The sequence below is a fragment of the Vulpes lagopus genome, chromosome 17 (assembly GCF_018345385.1).
Source record: "Vulpes lagopus strain Blue_001 chromosome 17, ASM1834538v1, whole genome shotgun sequence".
Taxonomy (NCBI): domain Eukaryota; kingdom Metazoa; phylum Chordata; class Mammalia; order Carnivora; family Canidae; genus Vulpes; species Vulpes lagopus.
Window position 1 is genome coordinate 31,776,555 of NC_054840.1, and position 27,608 is coordinate 31,804,162.

At 57.6% G+C, this 27,608-nt stretch overlaps 1 long non-coding RNA gene across 3 annotated transcripts; it reads left to right on the plus strand.

The window, feature by feature from the left end:
- Positions 1 to 18,349: 18,349 nt before the first annotated feature.
- On the plus strand, positions 18,350 to 25,583 carry LOC121477244. Of its 3 annotated transcripts, none has more exons than XR_005984163.1 (2): positions 18,350 to 18,699; positions 20,152 to 25,583. It is a non-coding gene; the product is annotated as an uncharacterized LOC121477244 (long non-coding RNA). The 3 variants fall into 3 exon arrangements; XR_005984162.1 differs by having other exon boundaries at positions 21,042 to 25,583; XR_005984164.1 differs by lacking the exon at positions 18,350 to 18,699 and having other exon boundaries at positions 18,720 to 20,267; positions 21,042 to 25,583.
- Positions 25,584 to 27,608: the final 2,025 nt, after the last annotated feature.

Consider the following 27,608-nt stretch of genomic DNA (forward strand, 5'->3'; position numbering starts at 1 on the left):
TGCTTGTACCTACGTGTGTGTATGTGTATTTATATGCTTGTATCTGCATCTGTGTGTATATGTGTGTATTTATATTCTTGTATCTACGTGTGTGTGTGCGCGCCTGTATATAAGTGTGTATGCACGCATACATCTATTGGTTTGTTGACTGTTAATTGGGTCTCCAGTGCAGACCATCAGACTCATCACTGTGGGCAGAGTTCTCTGGTCGTGACCCACGTGAACAGAATAGCAGGACAGAGCACTCTCCTGCACCAGCTGTGCCCCTGGCAGCGCTGGCCACCCTCCAGTCCCTGCGTTGTTTTCCAGAACATCCCATCACTGGTGTCCATGCTGCAGGATGCAGCCTTTAGGTCTTAGCCTGGACAATTTCAAAACACATGCTTCGGTTGCCCGCTGTGGCTGTAAAAACGTCCTGGGGAAAAAAAAAAAAACGTCCTGGGAAAGCACCTGTATGCATCCAACTTTGAGGAGACGGGCACTGCCAGACCTCCAGCTGCAGTGCTGGCAAGTGTGGGTGGTCCACACAGGCCCTGAAAGCACCAGCTCAGAGTCATTCCGTTGACAGAAGATGGGTAGCAGAGGATGAGCGTGTGTGTGTTGGGGCGGGGGCCCTGGGCCCACAGGTGGGACGAAGCAAGCAGCACCCGGCGTCTGACCAGGTGTGTGGAAATCCCCCAGCATCCCTGATGCTGGCCTGGCCTCCTGGGGGAGACAGCTCTCTCGGATGACAGCAACTACCCTGGGCTCACCCACGGGCCACGCTGGGCCACCCACAGGGTTAAGGCCAAGAAGGGCCCCTGGGAGCACTGACCCACCGGCTGCCTGAGCCACCCTGTCCTCAGTGCCTCAGCCCAGAGCCTGCACTTCAGCACACCAGGTGGGCCCTGGAACAGGTGCTGATCAGAACACGCAGCCAGCTCACGTGTCTGACAGTGGGGAGATGGGACATACTCTGGCTGTGCCTTGGGAACAGGGTCCAGAGCCTGGACCCTTCACTCCAGAGCTCTTCAATGACTCCAGGAGAGGACAACCCCCCGACACCTCCAGGGCTCAGCCAGAGTCTGGCTCTCACTGCCTCGCTCAGCAAGCCCATGTTCTGGGGGACCTCAGAAGGACTCTCCAGAAACCTGGAGTCTGCCCCCTACCAGCAGCCACCTATGGGGGAGAGGCCGGGTGTCTCAGCAGGGCGGCCCCCTACTGCCAGGACTGGACTCCCAGAGAGAGCGTGGCAGTGAGTAGAGGATCGGTCACAGGGGTGGGAGCCGAGGCCAGGAAGACACAGAGCAGAGACAGAAGTGGGGGACAAGCAGAGACAGAGGCAGAGGCAGAAGGGGGGGCAGGGCCCCAGCAGGGTCTCCGCCTGTGCCCCCAGCCAGGCCCTCACGACCAATGCCAGGCCAGGCTGTGCCCACACCTTGGGACCACTCCAGGCCCTCGTGGGATCCAGGGATGGGCAGCTATGCCGGGAAACTGCCCAGCGGTGTGTGAGGCAGTCCCTGAAACTCAGCAGCAGTGTCTGTGCGGCCGGTCTGGGTGCCGGACTCACTCACACCGTGTCTGTCTTTCTCTGATTGACTTACCTCACTCAGCAAATACCCTCTAGTTCCATAGCTCCATCCTCATTTTGCAAATGGCAAGATTTCAACTCTTTCATGACTAATGTCCTGGTAATACTGTATATGCACCACCTCTTCTCTGTCCGTTCATCTGTCCGTGGACATCTGGGCTCTCTCCATGTCTCGGCTGTTGTAGCTAATGCTGCTGTGGACATTGGGGTGCAGGCATCTCTTTGAATTAATGTTTACCTTTAGGTAAATACCCAGTTGTGCAACTGCTGGGTCCTAGGGTAGCTCTATCTTTAACTTCTTGAGGACCCTCCACACTGTTTTACAGAACAGATGCATTCTGTTTGCATTCCCACCACAGGGCAAAAGGGCTCCTCTTTCTCACATCTTTACCAACACTTGTTTTTTGTGTTCTTGATCTCAGCCCTCCTGGCAGGTGTGAGGTGGGATCTCACTGAGGTTCTGGGTCTGCGTTTCCCTGATGCTGAGGGATGTGGAGAATCTTTTCATGTGTCTATTACTCATCTGGATGTCTTCTTTGGACACATGTCGGTCCATGTCTTCTGCTCATTTTTTAATTGGGTTATTTGTTTTTTGATTGTTGATAAGATCTTTATATATTTTGGATACTAGCCCTTTACCTCATATATCATTTGTGAATTTCCTCTCCCATGCTCTAGGCTGCCTTTCAGTTTTGTTGATCCTTGGCTGTGCAGAAGCTTTTTATCTTGATGAAATCCCAGTAGTTCATTTTCTTTACTTTCTTTCTTTTTTTTTAGATTTTATTTATTTATTCATGAGAGACACACACACACACAGAGGCAGAGACATAGGCAGAGGGAGAAGCAGGCTCCCTGCAGGGAACCCGATGAGGGACTCAATCCCAGGACCCTGGATCACCCTGAGCCAAAGGCAGATGCTCAACCACTGAGCCACCCAGGCGTCCCCAGTAGTTCATTTTCACTTGTTTTCCTTGACTATGGAGATATGTCTAGTAAGAAGTTGCTGCAGCCAAGGTCACAGAGATTGCTGACTGCGTTCTCCTCTAGGATTTTGTTGGGTTTCTGTCTCACATTCAGGTCCGTCATCCATTCTGAGTTCATGTTTGCGTCTGGTGTAAGAAAGCGGTCGGTCCACCTTCAGTCTTCCGCACGCGGAATGTTCCCAACACCACTGTCTTTTCCCCATTGGATGTTCTTTCCTGCTTTGTCGAAGATTAACCGACCACGCAAGTGTGGGTTTCTGAATAAACCCATTTTTGTTGGTAGAATATGTTTTGTTTTTAAGGCTCACAGATTCACATTACAAGCCCCCACCCTGTGAATCCTGGTGACCCTAAAACACCTATTTGGAGGTTAACCTTCCTGGGCTCAGTGGACTGTGACCAGATTGGGTTTCAGGCTGCGGGAAAGCAGTGTGTCACCTCTGCGTGAAATGCACCACCCTTGTGTGAGAGCAGGGGGCCCACCCCTCATTCCTGCAGGGGGGTGGAGGGGAGGGAGTTGGCAGCCGCTCCGGAACATTCTCACGTACAGCAGTGGGGGCTCAGAGCCCTGTGAGGTCCATGCTTCCTCTGTTCCTTCATTGTCTTTATTTTTTTTTTTTTTGAGATTTTATTTATTTATTTGAGAGAGAGATAGAGAGCGTGGGCAGGGGAGGGGCAGAGGGAGAGAGAGAGGCAGACTCTCCAAGGACCCTGAGATCATGACCTGAGCCGCAGGCAGACGCTGCACCAGCGGAGCCCCCAGGTGAACCCCTTCACTGTCTTTAAATACTGCCTTGCTTTTGGTTTTGGGGAGGCTGGACGCTGTGCAGAGCTGCTCCCGCCCTGGCCACCCCTCACTCCCACCCTCGCTGGCCCTCTGAGGCCAGGAGCCAGGAGTTGTAGTCCTCTCATGAACCCTCAGCCGGGCTCACAAAGGAGTGAACGTTACAAACAACAGATCCGAGTCAGGAACGTATTGATATTGGCTCATCAGTTGTAATAAATGCAGCACATTAACACAGAATGTTCAAAACTAGGGAAATGGGGCACGGGTTAGAGGGGGTATATGGGAACCATCCGTACTCTCCATGAAGTTTTCCTGTGACCCTACAACTGCTTTAAAAAAGTCTGAGTTGAAAAAAAATCAAGTGGATGGAAAGACATTACTTTCTTTAAGACCCTGAAATGAACCAGCTGGGACAAAGTCCTGAAAGATCCTATTTTTTCTCAACTGGTTTCTTGAGTTCTGTAGTAAATGTGTGACCTGTTGATACCCAGGAAGGCAGTGACCAGCGCCAGACACGAGGCCTAGGGAGTGCTGTCCAGGCTGGCCACTCAGGGAAGGCCTCGGCAGCCAAGCCCTCTGTTGCCTGGGGCAGCTTCTCATGACCAAGAACCAAGGCCCCGAACGGGGATCATGGGTGACCCCCACCTGCGTGGACAGAGAAGGTGTGCCTCCCAGGGGAAGGAGGACATTGCCACCTGAGGCTCTCACTCCACAGCCCCTGGCAGGGTGCCCCAGCCCTGGACACTGGTAAAGGGACCGCCGGCAGTGGCTCCCGCAGTGGTGCCCGCCCCTCCTCCTCAAGAGGCACAGGGATGCTCCCGTGTTCTCTGCACAGGACTCCAGGAGGAGGCTCCTTTTGGGGTACCTGGAACTCTGTGCTGAAAGGCTCTGGGTGGGGCTAGAGCTGGACCCAATGCGGCCAGCTCAGGCTGACTCGGGCTGACATCACCCACAGTCCTCGCCTCTGAGGCCAGAGGGGCTGCTCTCCAGCCCCACTCTGTTGCAGACTCACCAGGGGAGTTTGGATGATGGCTCAGCAAATACTCATCCCCTCCCTCTCCCAGGGTCTGGGGACTTCCCTGCCCCTGTGGTGCTGGGCTGGACAGGTGGCTTGCTTTGGCCGATGGAGTGGTAGTGACTTTCTGCAGATGGGCCGGTCTTCTTCTGTTGCCACAAGGAGAATGTACATGTCTGGCCTGCTGGCCTCCAGAGGAGGGGGAGCCTCGGAGAAGCTTCGGAACCAGCCCGGCAGCCTGGGGCCAAGGCCAGAGGGGCCAAGCCTGACCCACTGACCCCCAGCTGGCCTGGTGATGCGTGAGTGAGGGGAAGAATGGGAAGAATTACAGTGTCGGAGTGGTTTGTCACACAGCTGTAGCCCAGCAACTGCTAACCAATACAATTGTTCTGTGCACCAGGCAAATCTCTCAAAGGCTCAGTTTCCTCTCATTTGAAATGAGGACAATGATGCCGTCCCTGTCGGACTGGTACAAGGGTTACATGACTCAGGTCATGGCACTTAATTGCAAAGCACGAGTGAATACTGCTCTCGTCACTAACTCTACAGGTAACCGGAACCAGATGAGACCACGGGCCGCTGGGTGTGCCCTGACTCAGAGCCCCTGTTTGTGAAGCTAGCTACAGCTCTCATGTGTGCACTGCCATGGGGAGTCCTGCCCACTGCTGTAGCCCTCTGTCGCTGGCCACCAGGAGCTTGAGGGACAGAGGCAACAAAGGGGCGCTGGGGGCAAAGCTCGGGGCCAGGAGTGTGATGGAACGTGCTGGACACATGCTGGGCTCTTGGACATCAGCAGGGAAGTGATTCACACTCGAGACCAAGGGGGTGACAGGGAGAGTCTCTCCCCCCACAACTGCCTCTGAAAGATGCTTCCTGGCTAAAGGGTCATCACTGTGCCAATAAAGGACCATGTCACCTGTTCTGGGGAGACAGCACTGGGCCCCATAGACAGAGGGCCACAAAAAGTACTCCCAGGGTCCTCAGGTCAACCCAAGGGGGAGTTAGATTTCTTTTGGTACCACTTCCCCCTTTTAAAATGTCCTCTGGCTCTGAACCAGGGCCCTGGAGTTCCCCTGTGTGCCTGCTGGATGACCCTACTAGCCCAGTGCACCCTCTGGGACAGAAGCAGCTGCCCATGGCCCTTGGTTCTCCCAGGGGACACTTCTGTACTGTTTATGGCTTTGTTTCAGCACCCAGGATGGTGTACAGTGCCTCTAACCTTCAGAAATAAATATGGAGGGCAGTCCCGGTGGCTCAGCGGTTTAGCACTGCCTTCAGTCCAGGGCGTGATCCTGGAGACCCGGGATCGAGTCCCACGTCGGGCCCTGCATGGAGCCTGCTTCTCCTCTGCCTGTGTCTCTGCCTCTGTGTGTGTGTGTGTGTGTGTGTGTGTGTGTGTGTGTGTGATGAATAAATAAATGAAATCTTAAAAAAAGAGAAATAAATATGGAATGATGGATAAATGGATGGCGGATAGATGGATGATGAAGTGGTGTGTGGAGGGATGGTGGATGGAGGGATGGAGGGTATATGGATGGTTGGAGAGATGATGGGTGGATGGAAGAAGGGATGATGGAAATGGGTGAATGGATGATGGATGGAGGGAGGGATTGACAGTAGATGGAGGGATGATGGATGGATAGTTGGAGAGATGACAGGTGCATGGATGATGGAGGTAGGGAGGGAGGGATGGTGGATGGAGGAATGGAGGGATAATGGAAGGAGGGGTGGTGGATGAACGATGGATGGATGGACCATAGAAGCATGGACAAATGTCTGGAGCTCTCCCTACAGAAGGGTTGGCACTCAGTGAATGTTGATTCTCATTATTATTTTCTTCTGGAAAGTGTTGGAATGGCTATTGGCTCATGGCTATTTGGCTTAAGTTCTGTATCTCTCCCTTGAATTTTGTGCTGAGGAGTTTGGTCTAGGCAAGGAGACAGAGAAAGGGAAAGATAAGGAAACAGGTGCACAGGAGGGCACATGCAGCAGACTATGCTGGGGTAGATGCCACGACTGGCTCCAGAGATGGTGGGCTGACTCAGAAGGCTGGTTGGGATCATAGTGGGGCCTGAGAGAAGCCAAAACAAGGGGCTCAGGGAAGACCACACAGGAGGAGCAGTTGAGCAGCTGCGAGTGGCCCCATTGGCCTCCATCCCAATGGCCATCTCCTCTTGCCCACCCTGCTGGGGAAGCCCAGGTTTGTCCAGGTGCCCACCTCTCTGGTTCCCAAATCTGAGCCCATCTCTGTAGCCTACCCTCTCTCTTGTGCTGGATCTCGGTGTGGATATTTGATAAGTGTCTAGCCAAGGAGCAATGAGGGTAGGTGTGAGGGGCAAGGGCGAGGGAAAGGGGGCATCTCTGGGAATGATTTCTGTAGGACCATGGGACAATGTTTCAGTTGGAATGACAGTCTCAGGCCCACAGCTGGGGTGTGGAAAGCCCTGTGCCAAGGTCTGTGGTCCATGGGCTTGTACCCTGTGGCTAGTCCAGGGGGAGATTTAGTCCTGTTCTTAGTTGGGCTCATTCTGCAGTGGTGCCTGGTACTGTGGGGGTCAAGTCAGACAGGTCAGCCCAGGTTCTGAAATCAGTCTCGGGGATATCAGGATCAGGATGCTCGTCACCCCTGTGATGGACACCTTGGGCTTCTCCTGCCTGGAAGGCCCAGTCCCAACCCTAGCAATGTTGCTTCTAAGTCTCTGGGTCAACCTTTTGCCATAGGCCCCTCCCTATGGCAAGACTTGCCCCACTTTGGACGTGTAAATACGGAAACTTGGGCCACCTGACCTGCTGCCTTCCTCAGCATAGTGACCTGATCCTTTGGGCTCCTCTGGCCCCTCAGTCCCTTGGGAGATCAGGTTTCCTGGGCTGAGCATCTCAGCCTAATCAAACAAGGGGTGCCCAGGATAACCCTGGCCCTGAGCCTCCCTAAACTATCTCCCAAGGCTTGGGGGCACATAGTGTATCAGACCCTGTGGTCCTCAAGCCTCAAGGGGCTGTGGACCCCAGTTGGCTCTGCTTCCCATTCTGAGTGGCCTGGGTGCTGTCCATGAGCAGGCAGGCCGAACCTCACAGGCTTCTCACATCACACAGAATGCTCTCCGAGAATGGCGGCGACAGAACACATTCGGTACGTGCAACCTACTTCCCATCATCCGTCCACCCAGCCACCCATGTAGCCACCCATTAACCACATCCATCCGTCCATCCATCCATCCATCCATCCATCCACCATCTATCTACCCCTCCCTCTCTCCCTCCATCATCCATCCATGCATATATCCACTCCTCCATCCATCCACCCGCCATCCTTCCACTCCTCCTTCCATTCATCATCTCTCCCTCCCTCTATCCATCCATCATCCACTCATCCATCCACCATCCTTCCATCCATCATCCAACCATCCACCTATCCATCCACCCATCCATCATCCACCACCATTCTACCATCCTTACACTCCTTCATCCATCCATCCACCATCCTTCCATTATCTATCTATCCTTCCCTCCCTTCCTCCTTCCTCCCGTCCATCATCCACCTATCCATCCATCCATCTGCCATTCTTTCACCATCCTTCCACTCATCGATGCATCCATCATCCATGGATTAGGGAATGCAGAGGATCAGTTGCTGCACAGGGCTGGGGACACAAATGGGAGCCCCTGTGGTGGCTCCCCTGATGTGCCTGCCATCGAGAGGAAAGAAAGTGGAGCCGAGGGTATGTGTGAGGAGCCCAGAGAAGGGGGTCATGGTGGGCAGTACAGGGGGAGGGAGTGTGGGGCCCATCCTGCCCATGAGGACAAAGATGAGGGTTCAGAGCAGTTAGGAAGAGACAGAAGATGTCAGCGCAGCGGCCCCAGACTGCAGGCAGCTTGGGGCAAAGGAAAGATGAGAGCTTGGTCCTGCTTCCAGCTTCCTGGCCAATTCTGCCTGCAAGGATCCTGAGCTCTTTCTTCTGTTGTTGAGATATTTTCAATTTGTGCATCTGTCACTTGAGGTCCAGAGAGGGATGATGGTAATGAGTGAAATAACCTCCTTGATCCTTCCTTTCTCCTCCACTCAGGCTGCCGTCTACCTGGAATCTTCAGTGGCTCCCTAGTTCCAGGTCTAACCCCTGTGTGTCCGTCAGGGCTCCTAGAGGCTCCTCCCCACTCTGCACACTCATCTTCCATCTCACCCTCCCCTCTGTGCATGCCCTGGATCGCCAGCATTGCCCCCACCCCCACCATGATTACTCCTCCAGGGTTGGCTCATTCCCAACTGGCCCTCACTCCTCCCTGCCACCCCCTGTTGCAGGGGCAGCCCTTCCTTGTGCCTTTGTTCTGTAGGGTGTGTGCGACCACCTGCCTTGGCTCCAATATGCCGGGGTCCCTCCCACACAGGCCTCACTTGGAGCCACACAAACATCGCAGCTGAGGATGGACACACCTGGACACGTGGGTGCTCCAAGGAAGGGTTGGGTGCTGCCAAGGTGCAGCTTAAGGCAAGAGCAGTGCTTTCTGACAAAATGCCCTCCTTCCTGTGGTGCCAGCCACATGGGGCACATGCACCCTGCGGGTGCGCTCAGAGGCCAGGGCTCTGGGGGCTCTTGCCCTCCTCTCGAAGTGCGGTTTACACGTAAGGATGTGGACAGACCTTAGCTGGTCAGTCAGAGCTTGGAGGATCGTGTACCTGCGCAGCAGCCTCCAGCACAAGATACAGACACGCCCTCGCCGGAAAGTTCTCTCGGCCCACAGGTAACCACTCTGCACAAACCAGATGGCAGGGTGTGTCGCTGCTCACCTCTCCTTCCTTCCCGCCAGTGAAGCGAGATGTCAGTGTGGATGCGCCTCAGTGGTTTCTCCAATCTCCTGCTGACAGAGGCCGGGCAGGTGCAGGCGGGGCTGTGAGAGACCAGGCCCCTGCAGGCCTGTGCGCGCCAGCGTCCCTGTGGACGTGCCGCTGTCTCTCCTGGGTGGGTACTTACGAGCAGAGTGGCCAGCCCACGGACGAGAAGTACGTTTAATTTTTTGACAAAGTCCCAAACATCGTTCCACGGTGGTTGTCCCCTTTTACACTCTTGGAGTCCCTTTGAGTTTCGTGAGGCAGATCGTCTTCCACGCTCACACCTGGCCTCTCTCCTACTTTGCCATTTGCTTGACACAGGAGAATAAAAGGCACACTCAGAGTTGTCCAGGCCCAGGGACCAGACACGCACTTTATGCATATTATACCATTTCTATACAGTCCTGAAAAACACCAACATTTTAACTGATGTGGAAACTGAGGCACAGAGGAGTAACTCAGGGGGCTCCTAGCCGGTGGGCACCGAGAACCTTTGCCCTAACCGCCTGACATCAGAGCCTGCCCTCGAGGTGTTTTCCTCTCGCCGGCCCTGGCACCGGGCCTCTGTTCTCCTGGCCGCTGGGGCTGGAAATCCCCCTCCCCGTGGATCCTTGTCATCGCCTTGATTTGTTTTCCAAGGTTAATCGGCCTTAGGAAAAATACATCACGCGGCCTGGGGTTGACCTGCTGGCTGTTGTTGGGTGAAGAGCAGACCTGGGGTCTGGGGGCTCCCAGCCTGGGTGGCCGCCGCTCTTTCCCCGCCTGCGAGGAGGGGCTCCCCTCCGCAGAAACCCTGGAGTAGGTCACAAAGGAGGGAGTGGGTAACAGGTGTTGGGTGAGGTCTTCTGTCCTCTTGGGTTCCTCCGAGGACCCCAAACTGTGCTGTGAGCCAGAGGCCCGGCACCCTGAAGGGAGATGTAGAACAGAGTCGCCCAAACCGAGAGGAATGGCAGGGAAGGATGAGGTGGGCGGGAGACCCCGCCCCGACGGGCTCTCTCTGGAGATGGCAGCCCCCCTTCCATGGGACCGAGCAGGGCTGTGCAGCCCTGGGGGTGCCGAGCGAGCCAAGCCTGCAGGATGCTGCCTGGCCTGTGCCTGGTGCTGTGGAGCTGGGGGCGCAGCCACCGCTGGCTGCGGAAGCCCCTCCCTGAGGCCTGCGCATCAGGAGCGGACCAGAAACAGGCGGGGGCTGCAGGCTGAGAACGGACAGCGTGGTCCTGAAGGTGCAGGGGCACCAGGCTCCACGCAGCCTCCAAGGGGCTCAGCTCCTGGAGAAAGGAGCCAACCAGTGGCTTAGACTGGGGCACCTGCAGCACGTGGTGGGAGGGGACCCCCACCCCCCTCCCTCAGTCAGCCCTACCCCTGACAGGGGGCACAGCACACTGGGTGCTGGTTTCCCCATGAGTGGTCCCAGCGGGGGCAGTTGTCCCCGACCCCAGGGCAGGGCCCTGCCATGAGACTGCAGCTGGCCCCCAGCCCCTACCATATGCCCCTAGCCAACGTCCCAGAGCCCCTGTGAGTAGCTGTGACTGGCAGGAGCCCCCCGCCCACCCCAGGGCCGACCACACAGATCCGGAGGGGGTACCTGCCTCCCCATGGGCCTGGGGGCTGGAGTGCAGCAAACCCTTGCCCTCCCTGCCCCCTTCCTGGGGCCGTCGGCATGCAGAGCCACGGCTCTCTCTGCTGCCCACCTCCCCCACCCCCCACGGAGGGTCAGCGTGCAGGCTCTAGCCTCGGTGGGTTCAGGGGGCCCTGGCACGCCCATCCCGGCTTCACAAGCAGTTGTCAACTATTTAGGGATTTGTGGGCTGCCTGTTAAACACCAACAGCTCGAAATCAGCCGAGGTAGAAACATGTTCACCAGAGAAACTGGCAAATGCTACGAATTGGGTTGTTTTTTTCTGGGGGGCTGGTCACCAGCATCCCATTCTGTGTGTGGGGACCCCAAGGCTTTGTGACAGTTGGGCCAGAGTGGGGGTGAGGGGATACGTCAGTGGGGCGACAGCGTGCAGCCTTGGTTGGATCCAGCCATGCGTGTGGTGGAACTGAAGTGCCCGATTCAGGTCCCGACTCGGCCCCGGGGCAAGAGGTGCCCGGTTTCCTGGACATCCCGGTAGCACTGGGTGGGGTTGCCCTGGGTGCAGCCAGCACGGTGGCCCCCACGGAGCTGGTGAGTGGGACGCAGGGGTGCAGTGCGGGTCTGAAAGGCCCGGCCGGACACACAGGCCCCTTCTCTGAGGCTGCTCGCGGCGTGAACTCACCGTAGTTAAAGTGCCTGTGACGCGCTGAGCAAATAGAGGATATTCTGCTAACAAGGCTTCGTGTTTGTGGAGATTTTGAACTTGAAAGAAGCAGCTCACATTTTGAGATGGGGATACAGAGCCAAGACGGCACTTGCGGTCAGAACAGTTGACTTCATCTCCCCTTCTTCCCTGTTAAATCCAAGCCGTGCACATCTGTTTGTCACCTCGCATCTGTTCCGGAGCAGGGAGGGACGTAAAAGCCACCTGACCCTCTCCCAGTGCCCCTGGCTGCCCCTGGTCCCCGGCAGGCACACATGGAGCAGCGGCAGTGGATGCTCACACACGGCGGGACCACGACCCTGCCTGGCCCCTGGGGAGGGTCTTAGTGACCCAGGGGCCCAGGCAGGTAACTCTTCAGCGCCACTTGGCAGGAGAGCCGGTGCTGGGAATCCTCTGAGCCCGCAGGATACCGACAAAAGGTGCATTATAAGTGGGTAACAGGCAGACGTGTCTTCATTTCTTACTGGAGAACTGGGCTGAGAGGCTCGGTGAGGAGGGGCAGCTGGCGGCCCCCATGAGCTTGCCCGGGCCATATCCACGCACAGGCAGGTGGAGCAGCAGGTGTCAGAGGCCTCCGTGAAGCCAGAGCCTCCGGGGGTGGGCGGGGGCAGCCTGGCGGGGAGAATGCGGCTCCCGCGGTCCCCAGGGCAGGGGTCCCCAGGCCAGGGCGGGCAGCTCCTGGCGGCCCATGAGAACTCAGGCTCCGAGAGCTGGGCCAGGCCCCCCCAGAAGGACACTGGTCCAGGTTCGCCCAGTGAAGAGTCCCATACTGGTGCTACAGCCGTGGGAACAGTCACGCTCTGGACACTCTGGGGTCTCACGTGGTAGAAACCAGCCGGATCCCAGGCCTTGCGAGTTTTTTTGTGCCCAAGAAAAGCGTCGTGCCCCAGGGTGGGTCAGAGCCCCGGGCGTCCTTCCAGCTGTGCTGAGTGGGTCTCAGGAACAGCAGGTGCAGGGGTGTGTTCACAGCCCTCACCCCAGGTGGGGGGCACTGCTCCTGTGTGTTTAGGCCCCCGTGGGACTGGTTACAGGTCCCGAGTGGAAAATGTCAGAGGAGCAAATGGTCTGGCAATGAGAACCTATCCCACGGGTGTTACCACTGACCCCCATTCTCCCAAATTCACATGCTGAGGTCCTACCCCCAGTGCTTGAGAACAGGACTGATTGCACGGGTCTTTAAGGACACAATTCGGGCTCAACCAGGTCCTCAGGTGGGTCTGCTCCAGCGTGGGGGAGGCCACGGGCACAGGATGGGCACCAGGAAACACGCAGTGAGAGCGCATTGGCAGTGGGGGGGGGGACTGGAGAGACAGGGGCTCAGGGGGCGGGGAGGGGTCTGGGGAGGACTCCCTTGATGGGTCCTGGCCTCAGGGGGGCTTTGTGTGTATGGGGTCCCTACATCAGGGACCTGTCAGCCCATCATCATTGCTGAGGCCCCTTCAGGCCGTCCCCATGACCCTGCTGGCACCTGGCTAAGCCTGGCAGGGCTGCCGACTGGGAGCTCGGGCTGGGCACAGCTGCCCTTTGCCCTCCTCATACCCTGCCCCCCACCCCCCGTGCTCCCAGTCTCCGACTTTGCTCTCATCCGAACCCCCGCACACCCTTGCCCTGGATGGCCCTGCTTCCAGCCTGCGTTCCTCGTCAGCTCTGCTCTATGTCCCCCCTTCAAGGCCTCAGCCCTGGTCCCCTGGCTTCCAGGCTGAGCAGGTACCAGTTGGCCTGAACCTTGCCCCTCCAGCCCTGGGGGTGAGCTGGATCCTTCTCCGGCTGACCCAGGCTGGGTAGGTCCCTGGGCCTCACCACCTGCACGTTTGTTACATCTGCCACCACGGGATGCCCTGCCATTGTCCCGTCCCAAGGGAACTGGCACCTTTCTACGTTCTCAGACCTCACGGGAGGCCTTGGATGCCCTCAGGAGCTCAGCTCACCTTCCTTAAGATAGAATGTTCCAGAATTCAAGGATCACTCAGAAGGGCTGTGATACCTGGGAACAGAAGGTAGAACATGGGGGTCAGACATAATGGGAAGCCCAGCACTTTTGTGCCCGACAGTCCGTGGGCACTGTGTCCCAGAGGGCCCATCCAGGGTCTGGGGAGGCCAGGGTGACCCACACCCAGGGGACTCAGAGCAAGGCTGACTGGTTCTGGAGATGAGCCGACAGGCACAGGAGCAGACTTGGAAGGAGGAAGTAGAGGTCATAGGAATATCACCTGATGCCACCTGTGTGAAGAAGGTGGCGTTTGGCTGTTGACCACAGCTGAGTCCGTCCTCTGGCCCTCGAACAGTGGCTGATGCAGGAGGGGGAAGGGGGAAGGTTGGCTACCAGGAGCCCAGGAGTGACTCGCATCTGGACATCTCCCCTCATCCCCACCGGCCTCTTTTTTGTCTCCAGACCCTGCTGCAGCCCCAGCACGGGCAGGGGTGGGGCAGAGGGAAGGGGGCGCTGCCCTCAGAGCCCCCACATGGGCAAAGAAAGCCTCCCTTTCCAGAATGCAGGCAGTCTGATGTCACCCCACATGACCCAGGATGAGGGGCTCCCCACCAGCCTCCCCAGGTGCTGGCCGCCCATCCCTGGGGAACTCCAGAGAGCTCTGTGGGTAGGGAGGGACCTGGGGGGGTGGTATGAAGGAGTCCAGGGCCACCAACACCTGCCCAAGGACCCCGTGTGGCCGTGTACATCACACCTGGCACAGCTGCACTGCGTCTCAGGGGCACCTGGGCAGTGGTGGAGAGCCTGACCACCCCTTGCCCTTCCCTCACCCCCCAACCCGCCACCCCCATCCTGCCCTCCCCACCCTGTCCCCCCACCCTCACCAGGGAGCACAACCCCAGTCCAGAGCCAGCAGAGGTGTGCAAAGAGCAATTAAGTGTGTGGCGTTGAGGCTTGGGGGCAGGGTCTGTCTGTGTGAGCACACCAGTCGGCAGGTGAGCCCTTCCCTGTCCCCACACTGACCCCACACCCACCACCCCTGTTGAAGAGGCCTGGGCGGGCAGCACCTTCACCCCCCGCAACCCATCCTGCTGGAATATCCCGGAGCCCACCCCCACCCCGCCTCAGGCCGTCAGGTTGGGGCATCCCCTGGGGCACCTCCCGGTCTCCCCCAGGACCTATGCCTGACCCGTCCCTCCGCTGGACCACTGCTCTGACCCCAGAGCACCCCTACTCCCCTCTTGAAGCCAGGTGTGAGAGACAGAGCCAGAAACAGAAAGAGAGAGAGACAGAGAGACAAAGAGACAAAGACAGAAACACAGATACAGAGACAGAGATAGACACAGACACAGAGACAGAGACAGAGACAGAGACAGAGAGACAGAAACAGAGACACAGAGACAGAGGCAAACATCATTTCATGACAATCTTTGGATTGGAATCTTTGGATTGGAAGGAGAGTGAATGGGGATCCCTGGGTGGCTCAGTGGTTTGGCACCTGCCTTTGACCTGGGATGTGATCCTGGACACCCGGGATCGAGTCCCATGTCGGGCTCCCTGCATGGAGCCTGCTTCTCCCTCTGCCTATGTCTCTGTGTCTCTCTCTCTCTATGTCTCTCATGAATGAATAAATAACATCTTAAAAAAAAAAAAAAAAAAAAAAAAAAGGAAGGAGAGTGAGTGCTACTGATTTGCTAAAAACAAACACATAGAAACCCAAAGGAGACCGGGCCTTATATCGTCCAGGTCTATCTTCCCTCAGAGAACGTGGAGCTGGGGACACTGAGTCAGTGGTGTCCCCCCGACTGGACAGGGGTCTGTCCCAGGGCTCACCCCGCACATGGCACAATGGTCCCCGACGGCACGTTGCTCCTGACCTGCGACCGCATGCTCGAGGCGTGAGGTTTGCAGCAGGTCAGGCATGACGACCCTGGAAGCAGTGCTCTTCCCCAGCCACGCCACGCCTCACCTCCACGCTCTGTGAAAGCGCCCATGGGCACGAGGACCGGTTGCCTTTATAACACCGTGACTTCCCGGCGGTGGGGGACCTGCAGGGCTTTCATCAGCCCATCCGGAAACTTGAGTCTTGGGGGAATGGTGGGGCAGTGCTCTGAGGCTTGCATGCGGACACCTGCAGGGAGGGTGGCTGTGCAACCTGGTTTTCTCTGAGCGTGTGCGCCCTCTGCTGGTTCATGCAGACATTGCCGCCAGCGGAGGCTCCTGGATGATAGCCGGGTTCCGGGGGCTGCTAGCCCTGCTCTGCCCCCACCCACGGCCTTAGACTCGCCTGAGCTTATTTCTCTCACATTGGAGAAGCCCGAGGGAGGGGTCCAGGGCGGTGCAGGGCTCCTCGTGTCTTGCTTACTCACTGCTCCTCCGTCAGCCGCAGGGGCTTTGTCCTTATGTCCCAAGGTGGCTGCTGAGGCTCCAGTCAACCCACATGCCTTCCAGCCAGCAGAAAGGAGGCGGAGGACAAAAAGGGCCTCCCGTCCCTCTAGGAACTCTCCTAGGGGGTTGCATACCTACTGTCCTTACACTCCTTGTGGCCACAGCTAACTTCTGGAGAAGATGGAAAATTGGTTCTTCATTTGAGGAGGTTCTGCTCAAAGGGACACTGTGGTTTCTGGAAAACTTCCCCCACATGCCGCCGTCCCTCCCCCTCTGCCCTGGTCATCCTGGGGGCCCCTAGAACACCTCCCTAGGCTCTGGAGCAGGCCTTCTGCAGGGGCTCCTGGTGTTTGCCGGGGTCTGTGCACTTATTGAGCACCATCTCAGCTCCGTGTGCTGGGAGGGCACCCCTTCTTGTGAGGCTCCGTCCAGAGAGCTCAGGGGGCCTGCCGGGCTGAAGCGGGGCGGGGACCGCCTGCTTCCCTACCCCCTGCCCCAGGCGCCCTTCCCTCGTTGCTGCCCCAGTCCCTGATGCAGACTCTGGCTCAGTGGCTGCGAGGACAGCGCTGCGGGCGGGGCTGGACCCAGAACTAGGTCCAACGGCTCTTTCAATGTGGTGAGGAGCTTGCATCCATGGTGCGCTGGCAGGCCCGTGTTCATTCGTCTACCGGCTCGTCCATCTATCGACGCTTCTACCGCCAGGCTCACTGGCCAGGTGCTGACTCTGTGCTTGTGAGGAACATGGATGGGGGCACAATGGGCCGCCCTCCAGCAGTGGGCAGACTGGCAGGGCGGACACGACTAATCACGATTTGGGACAAGGTCTTTAACTCACTCAGTGTCCTCACTTCACAGATGAGACAGTTCCCAGCTCAGAGGAGGTCAGTGCATGTAAAATGCAGAGGGCAGGGGAGGGGGGGCCCAGGAGGGCTTCATGGGGAGCCCCGAGCCCAAGAGAACGTGTGTAGGGGGCTGACCGGCTCAGGTCCCCAGCTCAGAGGGACAGGAGGCCTCTGGCAGTGGGCTCCGCCATCCTGGGAAGGGGGTGCTGCAGTGCTGGCTTCTCCATTACCTGCCACCTTCGGGGCAGGTGCACAGGGAGCCTGGGTGGGGGGCTCTCTCAGTTGCCAAGCCTTCCCCCTGGCCACCCAGTTTGTCTCAAGAGGACATTCAGATGTGGAAGACCATCCTTGGGTACCCCCAGGTCTGAAGTGGGGCTCCTGAGCCAGTCTCCCGGCGGGGTCTCATGCTGCCTCCTGCTACACAGATGCGACAGCACATCTGAAATAAGCACATAAGCAGCTGGGAAGGGTAGCAGGCCGGAGGGAGGTCCAGGCCCCAAACCTCGGCCTCGCAGGGAGCGGGAGAGACCCCCAGCGCCCACAGTGCACCTCTGTGGGGAGGTGGCACAAGGAGATGCGGGGCCGCCACATGGGTTTCCTGATGGGAGACGGATGCGACCCCCATCCCTACCGCCACCCTGGAGACTCCACCAGGCAGAGGGCCCACTGCACCGGGACCTGGTCCCCCGGGTCACACACCTCTTGTGCTGGGTGTGGCTGAGCTGTGATGGGGGTTTCTGCCCCTGTAGGGTCTCCCGGGGAAGCCCACCCCCTCATGCCGTGGAGGCCCCTCGTGTCTCCAAAGCTCCGTGACTTCCTGTCACCGGGGACACTGCCTGGCACCCAAGGCAGCTCTCTGGGCACCTCCGCAAGTACGTCCCCCGAGTGGAGCTGCCACGGCTGACGCTGTCAGCCACATGAGCCGACACGGGCTCCAAGGTGTCAGGTTGGGCGTCCACCCCCAGCGGAACAGGGACCCCCTTCCTGGCAGCCCCCTGACTTTCTCTGCAGACTTGGGTTAAGACTATCGCCCGTGGGGCGCAGGCATGCATGTTCCCTACTGACCTTGGCCGCCCCGCGGGTCTCTAGGAGGCCAGGACCCTCCAGCCTGCTCGCTGAGGCCACAGCGGCTGCCCACCCACCGGGCGCCTCCTGGTTCGGCCGATCGCTCCTCAGGACCACCTCCCGACCTTCCCACCACGTGTCACTGTCTGCCAAACTATCCACCCAAATTCAGCGAGAACAGTACTGAGGTGTCATTCCTCCTAATTCAGGGTCGGGAATTCAGGCGGCCTGGGCCTTGGGCCACTCCACCTGGGCCTGCGGGGGTCACACCTGGGCTGGACTGCAAGGTCTGACAAGGCCTCATTAGGATGTCTGGCAGCTCCGCTCCTCCAGACCTCTTCCCTTCCCTCAGGACCCCCTCCCCTTCCTCAGGACCCCCTGGCCCTCCACAAGGCCCTCTCCCCACTCATCATGTCCCCCCACGTTGCCAGGATCTGTAGGTAGTAAGGTGGGACTGCTTCCTCCGTGGGGTGCACAGAAGCTGGGCCGTGGGTCACTAGCATCCCAGGTCCCCACTTCCCCCGGCAGCTCGGATGCTGAGGGAGCCACCTGCCACCCACGTGGGAGACTCGTGCCCTTCACTGATGGGCAGGCCACTGCAGCATGTCCCTGATTCTGTTTGCAGGCTCTGGCATCTCAACACGCCCTCCCAGGACCTGGGTGCACCAGGCGTGCAGCTCTCCTGAACAGGCGTGGAGCGCTGTGCTGGTGTGAACACACCTCCCGGGTGGAGCCGGGGCCGGGGTGGAGCCCACACCTGGATGGCAGGTGAACCGTTGGACCGTGCCACTGCCAGCCGTCCCCTGCCCTGCAGCTCCCGGCGCTCCCAGCCAGCGCCCAGCATGGTGACCGGGCCGCAGAGACCAACGGTAACGATTTTTGCCTGCGCTAACCATGATTCTTTCAAAACAACTTACATAAGCTTGCGGCTCTTGCCTTTGGAGAGGCTTCCTGCTGCCCTCCGAGTGCTCTTTCCAGCTCCACAGAACTGGTAGGTCCCGGACTGCAACACCTAAGATCCCAAAAAGCTGTTCTGTTGCTTGATGTTTGGGCTGAAGTGACTGAGGGTCCGCGGTGGGGTCAGGCCTTGCCCTGCGGCCGGGGTCAACCAGCAGGGTCAAACTCCGGGGGCCGACGCCAGCCAGGGCAGTGGGGCAGGGTGGCAGCACGGCCACACCTGTCCCCAGACGGTGGAGGCATAGGGACGGCTCTGCTCCTTGCCCTGACGCTGGGCCAGCCCAGAGCCTCGTGCTGGTCCCTGCAGACACGGAGGGGGGCCTGACCTGGAGAGAGCTGGGGCGCGTGCCTCGGGGAGCCCCGCAGAGGAAGAGAAAGTGAGAAGGTGTGTCCCCAGTGCTGTTTCTCTCTCAACCCCCTGACTTGAGGGTGGAAGGTCTCCCTGCCAGCACCGACCCTGCCTTTCCCAAACCATGGCCCATGCTACCTGACCTCCTTCCTCTGACCTCTGACCCCAAGGCCTGAGTCGGGTTGCTCCTCTGAAGACTCTGGCCAGGCTCTCTGCCTGACTGGACAGCTGACTCAGGCATCGCCTGGCCCGCCCTCCGTCCGAGCCTCGCAGCCAGCGACCTTACCCTCTGAACCTTAGCTGCCATCCGGGACCACACCCGAGGCCCGCCACGCCCTAAGCCGAGCCCCCGCTCCCAGTGTCCGGTCGGACCCCCAGCCCCCATGTCCTGACGGGAGTCCGGGGCTGCACGTCAGCCTGGCCTGCTCTGTGCAGCAGTGTCCCTGGCCTGTCCCCAGCTGGACTCTGACCATCTGCCTCAGGGCCTGCCAGCCTGGGCGGGCTCACCTCCATCTCTGACCTTCTCCAGATGCCCTCGCCTGTGCTCATGCTCTAGAACCTTCTCCTAAGCACCAATCTTAGATGCAACCTGTCAAAAAGGCAGGGGAGGTGGTCACCCTTCCTGTCTCCTTCCTCCAAACTTCCTGAATCCCGCCGGGCTGACCTCATGTGCCCCCCAGGAGTCTCTCTGACCCTCCGGCTTCTCAAGGGTCCCCAGGAGCTCCATGAGCTCCTGCTCCATTTCCTTCCCCTTCCTCCACTTCAACCATTCAACAACCGACGGCATCCATGTGCCCTGACCTGCCTGCCTGTGGGCAGCTCCTGACCACCTGCTGGGACACTTAGGGCTAGGGCTCTAGATCCTCAGGTCCCCCTCCCCCCATGGTCCCTCCCCAACCCTGTGCCCCCCTGAAGCCCCTCTCCCACCCCCTGCAGCCCTCCCTCCCCGCCAGCCTGGGACAACCTGAGCGGCAGGTGGGCAGAGGACCCAACTCTTGCCTGTAGCCTGGCTTCCCCTCTGTCAGAGCAATCCATGAAAGAAGTCACTTCTGTTTCCATGAGTTCTTGGGGAAGGCGCTATTTTACGTACAGAGATGACATCTGCTCAGAGCTGCTTCTCCATCTTTCCTTTTCAAGATCACCCTGGCTTCCAGCAGCCCCATCACCCACCCCTGGCCGACTGCCTCCTGCTCTGCGCTCTCTAGCAGCCGCGGGGGACCCACAGGGCACACCTGCTGCATCTGTGCTTGGAGGTGGCCATGTCTTCAGGGGCTGGAGGGTCTCAGTCTACTCCTTGGTCAATCTCAGGTCCCATCAGCCCCCCAAGTGGAGCCTGTCCCCTGTGTTCCCTCACTGGACTAGGCCTCCCCCTGCCCTCTCCATGCATACCCCTTACAGCCAGCAACTTTGAGGGGTTTCATCACCCAGCCTCCTACCTCAGAGCAGCTGTCACTCTCGGGGTGACACACTCCCACCCTGCTGGCCTGACTCTTGCCCATTTCTCTGGCCCGCTCTCCAAACCCAACCCCCTTGGTCATCCTTGAATGTGAGGGCCCTGGGGCTCCTCACCAGCCCCTCTCCACCCCTGCCCACTTGCACAAGCTCAGATGGGGCTCGCAGTTGGTATTTGCTGTCCTACCAGGAACACAGGGCACCTGCATGGATGGGGTTGGTGCTCAGGAGGTGCTTGGTCAGCACCTGATGGGGACGACTGCCCAGGGCTTGTGCTGTGGAGCTGCAGGCATTATGAGGTCTATCCATGGGCGTGTCAGTGTAGACACAAGCCCCTCATGCTGGGTATAGTTATGGTTATGGCCCCTTCATCAAAGTGAGGCAGGGGAGAGTGAGTGCCGTGGGAACCGTGGCAGAGTCTGCAAGGACACCGGGTCCACATGGGGACAGTCCAAGGACACTGCCTTCTAGCTCCCAGTGTGATCTGCCGTGTGGCCCCGTGCTCACAGCAAGCTACATTCACTGGAGAGATACAAAACGATCGCTATGACAAACCATGAATTTCATTCTCACAGTGCACACGTTCCCGACTGTATCCCTAAAAGCCAGTCAGTGTCAAGGCACTGCTGCACCACTGGTCCACTTGGCCCATCAAAGGTCCATGAGGAACCTCGAGCCAAATGTCACTTTAGTGACCGACCCTGCTCAGGTGCAGCTGCCCTGCAACAACCAAATTCTACTCTCGTGCCCCCTGAAGCCTCCGAGGTAAGCTCACCAGCACTGATGCACAAATGTGGGTGCTCTGTCTGGGCAGCCCCCCCGGACCTGTTCTGTGTCACCTGTGTGTTCCTAAGGGTCCCCAGTGGGGAGGGGTTGGGGGGCAGCCCCAGGCTGGGTCCCCAAGCTCAGTCCTCAGGGCCTGAGGAGGGATTTAGGGCATCACCGAGCAGATGGAGTGAGGGAAGGGGCTGGCCTTTGGGAGTGAGAAAGGTGCAAGGCACAAAGGCACGGAGACTGCTCTGGGGAGGGGGCAGGAGGCTTGAGGAAGGGGTCGTCTGAACCCGGAGGAGCAAGGGTACCATGTGGGGTGCGGTGTGGGGTCCTCCAAAGGACCGCAGGAGCAAAGGTGGGATTCCTGGACTGTCCCACACCCCCCGGTACTGCCTCCACACCTTGAGATTCTTCCCTGGGACACTGGGTGGAGACCAGGGTCCAGGGTGTGTTGGAAAAGTACTGGCCGAGAGTCCACTGAGAAGTCATTTTCTCAGGTTGATGGTTAATCGCATGTGTCCCCTTGAAAACAATTTGACCAGTTTCTGAGAATGCCCTGAGTGGAAGGAGCTGCTGGTGTAGGCTCTGGCTGTGGGTGGGGACTGCTGCTGCCTCCGCAGGCTCTGGGGTCAGGTGGGGAGATGTGAGGACCCCCACACACATGTCGAGGACCCCTGGACCCCTGTGCCATAGTCCACTACCTTTCTCTGGGCTGCAGTGAGGGGCTTAGAGCTCCTGATCTGAGGTCTGGACTCTTTCACCAAATGGCACCCCTTGCCTCCCCCAGCCCTCAGTGGGCCTTGGAGCCCCTCAGGTATCAGGTGGTGAGGCTCGTGGGAGAGGCGGGTAGAAGTCCTTGCTGAGGCTGGCAGGGGGGGTGGGGAGCCTTCAGCAGGGCCTGGTGGCAGCAGGAAGAAGGAAGCCAGGGGTTGGTTCCCACTCAGCCTCCAGCCTGGGTGACTCCACATCCCTGGGACTCAGTTTCCTCCAGTGTGCAGAAGGGGTGAATCCTGCTGCCCTCCTGCTGAGGGTCTGGGTGAGGGAAGCAGTGAGTGCAGGGCTGGGGGCCACCATCCTCCATACCCATGTCTTCTAATGTCATCCCACACATTGGAGACTGAATGTCCTCTCTGAGCCTCATTTGAAGTTCCAGGAGCTGATGTAAAGCATGAACGGCCAGAGCTGCTGTAAAGTTCCTCCTTGATTCGGGCTCAGCCCTCTGTGGCTTCCCCGGTCCTCCCCACGGAAGGCATCCCAGGCAGACACTGCTGTCACAGGCTCTGTCTAGTCTCTGTGAGTCCAGCCACAGGTTCCAGCAGCCTCACGGGGCAGACAAGGGAGCAGGAGGCTCATGCAGCCCTGGTGTCTACTTGCTCCTAGTCCCATCTCTGCTGCCTGCTGCCTCCAGGTCCACTCTATCCCGGTCCTGAGTGTACGTGCTGCTTGGGGTTAACCAATGGTCTAACCAATCTCCCCCTTCCCTGGGCCCTGAGTCCCTATCTGATCTCCCTCCTCCCTGGGCCCTGGGTCCCTAACTGATCTCCCACCCTCTCTGGGCCCTGGGTCCCTAACTGGTCTCTCCTCTCCCTGGGTCCCTTGAACAGTTCTCACAGCTTCTTCCACACTGTCCTCCATGGCATGCAGCCCTGCAGAGATCCTTCGGACTCCTCACCATCTGGCTGGGCCTCCAGCTCCATATCTCCTGCGGTCCTCAGAGCCAGATTCTCCTCCCTCTGGGCTTGGTTTGATCAAAGTGACCTCCAGCCAGGGTGCCCTTGGGACTTCTATATCTGCAAGCTGGGAATCCCACCCTTCCAGCCTCTGGGTGCTTTCTCGCAGAGGGATGGTGTCTCCCCCAGAGGCTGGCCCAGTGAAATGAACCAGAGCAGGGTCACCAGCCACAGAGGGTTGGCAGCTCCAGGGGCTGAGAGGTCAGGAGAGGCCCATCCCAGAATCTGACCCCACAGGGAAGAGGGGATTGAGGCCCAAACACATGAGGAGCCAGAGAACTGTTCATACACCCCCATCCTGGAGAAAGGGGCATTGCAATTGGTAATGAAAACCTCAAACAGCTAAAGAAATAGATGAAAAATGTTAATACAGGCAAGAACCAGACAGACAAACAGATACCATAAGATACCAATTCCTACTTATTAAATTGGCAAAGATTAAAACAATACCTGGTGCTTCAAACAAGGCTAGGGAAATGGATGCTCTTGCTTCAAGATCTTTCCAGAAAGTAGTTCTCATAGGCTTCAATCTAATAAGCCCCTTCTAGAAAACGCTGTCCCAGAAGTTCAAAGATGGGTAATGGGTATTTAAACAAAGATGTTTATTGCAGCAACATTACAGTAACATCCAGAATGACATAACTGCCCAACAGTAGAAACACAGGTACATTGGAACGTGTCTCCTCTGCAGAGTTGCGTGCTGTGAGCTGGATGGAGGGGATGCACACGTATCTGAAGCAGAGAGTGCCAGCCCCCCCCACCCAGGGCAGTCAGAATAGATCTACCATCTGTGTGCATGTATCATCTCTTCCAACTATGTGACAAAAATGTGTTACTTTCATAACCACTGTAACTCTCAAAGTGTCCACTGCACCTGCTACTGTTCCCTGACAAAACGACCTCAGACCTTTAACCCAATGCCTGTCCGCTGTTTCCAACTGTGCCACACGATGGGGAGGGCTCTGCGTGCTGGACCCTGGGCTTCCAGCCATAGGCCTTGCCTTCCCCAGGCATCCCCTGGGGGTCTGTGCACCAGACAGGCCAGTCTGTGTTCCACCCACTGCCCCCAGGGGCTCCAGAACAGCTCTTATCACAACAGGCCCAGAATCACACCCTCCCAGCCGATCCCCAGTCCCCAGGTGATTTCCTCAAAGACCCAGGTCAGTAACAGCTGGCTGTCTTGATAACCCAGCAGTCAACAAACAGGCAGGGATGGGTCTCCAGGTGACTCTGGCCTCCCGCCGGGCCAGTGCCAGTGACCGCGCCAGCCAGCTCCCTGGTGAGCGACACCGGAGGTGGGGGCCTGGGCGTCCCTACTCCCTGTGAACCTGGCGTTTGGAGCATGGAGCCTTCTACCAATGAGCACAAGACAGCTGGGCACCAGCCCTCTGTTCTGTGTCACTCTGTGGCCTCCTGCCCCTGCAGGGAGTGCTCTGCTCCCCCTCCTCCCTGGGAAGACAGGGGCAGAGGAAATACAGGTAGAAGACCAGAGTGGACTCCCACGGGGTGAAGATAACCCTTGGAACTTAAGTCAGGGCCCAGAAGTCCATGAATGCAGGCTTGGGGGCGGGGTGGAGTGGCACCAAACATCCCTTCCTGTGACTTCTGACTACTCAGTAACTTGGCTCCTTCATGAAAACAAACCGCCCCCATTAAGACAAAGGTTAATGACTCTGGAGATCACGGGACAACCCAGGGCCCGCCCTCACCTGCTGGGCTCACCCTCACTGCTCACCTGCTGGGCCCACCATCATCTACTGTGCTCACCTTTACCTGCTGGGCCCCCCCATCACCTACGGTGCCCACCCTCACCCACTTACCTGCTGTGTCGACTGTCACCTGCACATCTGCTGTGCCCGTCCTCAGTTCAGAGAACTTCAAGAGCTGGGTGTGTGTCACTAATAACCAATCCCCATGCGATGCCTTTTGTCCCCGGTGCTTTGGGGTGCTGTCCTATGCCCCAGGGGACGTACCAAGAGCAGGGCCCCTCACCTTGGCTCCTTGCCCTGCACGTGAAGGGACCTCACCCACTCTCCATTGATCTAAAAGGCGAGGCATCCTCTTCTAAGACTAAAGTGAAAACAATATTTAATGTGGAATGTGGGATCTGTTGAAATAAAACCAGAGAGACAAAACCACAAAATTGATTAAGGATCAAATCCACTCCATAAAGGCTTCAATAAGCCCTCTGGTCTGTTAAGTACATGTTGTGAAAAGCATGAAATTAGCAAAGATTTTTAAGTGAAAACTTCTATTGTTAGTACAGTGAGGGCTCCTCTTGGCTCTGCCCATGGGCGTGACACTCAGCATTTCCACGGAGCAATTCAGGGTCTGTCTGCGTTGGCGATACAGGCTCCGGCCCCCTCATTCCCACATGGCCATCTGCCTTAGATGCAGAGTTGGACTGTGGATTAACTCACATGGTCAAGGAACAGATGTAAAAACTCCAAATTACTCTGTGCCCACCCAAATCTAATGATACAAACGGGCACATAGTGGACGGTTTGGATCATTCCAAGGACCCAAGATTGTTTCATGTTTTAAAATCAAGCTATGTAATTACCGCAGTAAAACAATGAAGAACAGTTCATAATCACCTAAAAAAATGTAGGAAAGCATTTCAGAAGGTTTACACCCATTCGTAATAAGAAAAGTAACCTCAAGGTGGGGCGGGGTCCGCAGCTGAAGGGAGCAGAGCTGTGACAACATTCTTCTGAAGCCCAGCAGAGCGTGCTGGAAACAGGGAGTCAGGTGTTGGGATTGCTCTAGGTCGGGGAGCGGCGACGGAACAGGAGCAGGACCCCTCAGTGCAGCGGGGCTAGCGGGGTGTTCTTGCCCCTGTGAGGAGTACACCACCCGAGGAACAGAATCGGGACACTTTCCTCGAAGCCCCAGGAGTGAGACACGCACCCACCACAGAATGAGCGAGAAGCTGAGTGCCCCACACAGAAAGGAACGCGATGAGCAGCAGGTTCGCGGACCTCGGGGCAGGCCACCTTTGGGGCCAACGGTCCTGCGTCATCTGGAGACTCCACTGCCTCACACCGTGCACGAGCAGCTCCAAGTGGGTGGTTGGCTTCGTCGTCTGAGGCAAAACCCTAATGCTTCTAGAAGAAAACGTGAGGGTTGGGATCCCTGGGTGGCGCAGCGGTTTGGCGCCTGCCTTTGGCCCAGGGCGCGATCCTGGAGACCCGGGATCGAATCCCACATCAGGCTCCCGGTGCATGGAGCCTGCTTCTCCCTCCGCCTGTGTCTCTGCCTCTCTCTCTCTCTCTGTGACTATCATAAATAAATAAAAAATTAAAAAAAAAAAAAAAAGAAAGAAAACGTGAGGGCATCTGCACGACCTGGAGGCAGGCAGACTGTGTCAGGGCGGGCGGTAGAGAGCTGCTGGTGGTGGCAGGTGCCAGCGACAGCCTGGGAAGGTCAGCGGCGGCGAGGGGCAAAGCGCGCAGGAGGCCTGTGTTCCAGGACGTTCCAAGTCGCCCTGAAGACTGACAAGAAGGGTTAGCCTCCTGGTGGAGAGGCCATGGAAGGGGTGGGCCGAGGGAGGCTAGCCAGGCCGTCCACCCAGGATGGAGCTCCGTGTCCGGCCAGCAGGGAAAGGCAAGTGAAAACCAAGGCTGCTCCTCGGGCGCTGGGACAGTGGCCACACGTGGAGGCCAAGGACGCCAGGCCAGGTGCAGGGAGGGAGGGCTGAGTCCTCTCCATGCGACCACCACGTGAGCCACCAGGAGGCTGGAACTGACTTCCCGGCGGCGGCTATCGTGATAACCGCACACAGTCTCGCAGGAGGGTAGCTTCACCCCCGGGATCCCGCGCGGTGCCTCGGGAGGGTCGGGGCCAGCTCCGCAAGCGGGAGGGACACACTGTGTGGTTGGCACGGTGTCATTTCAGAACGGCAGTGTGGTTTCTCTGGGGGAGGGTGCTGGGGACGAGGGGGTTCTAGAATGTTCTGTGCGTCCACTTAGTGGATGTACATTAACCAATAAAATGGTAACAGATGTGCATACAGACGCATTGATCATGGGAACAAGGGAAAACAGCAGAGATGAGCCACATTAGGGAAATTTTCTACAATAAATTACGGTATGCCCAACGCACTGAATACTTTCCATGTTTCACATCAAAATTGGCATTTGAAAGAAAAGTTTAGTAAAAACTAATAAAAAATAAAATAGATAAGATTATAAATTTAGTTTAAAATCTTAAATCTAACAAAAGGAGAAGTCTCAAAATATAAAATCAAGTTAAAATCATGCACAGACAGTATAATTTCAAGCAGTGAGTGTGCATGTGTCACTTGCACACACACATGCACTCATATAGGTGAGGCTGGAACGTGAGGGTTGGGGGCACAGTCCCTGCACCGTAGAAATCCCACGTGTAGGGATGCCTGGGTGGCTCAGCAGTTAAGCATCTTGAGCTCAGGGCCTGATCCCGGGGTCCTGGGATCGAGTCCCACATCGGGATCCCCGCAAGGAACCTGCTTCTCTCTCTCTGCCTGTGTCTTTGCCTCTCTCTCTGTGTCTCTTGTGAATAAATAAAATAAAATCTTTTTTAAAAAGAAAGAAATCCCACGTATAACCTGACTTCCTAAAATCCTACCAGTCACCTACCGTTGACTGGAAGCCTTACCGA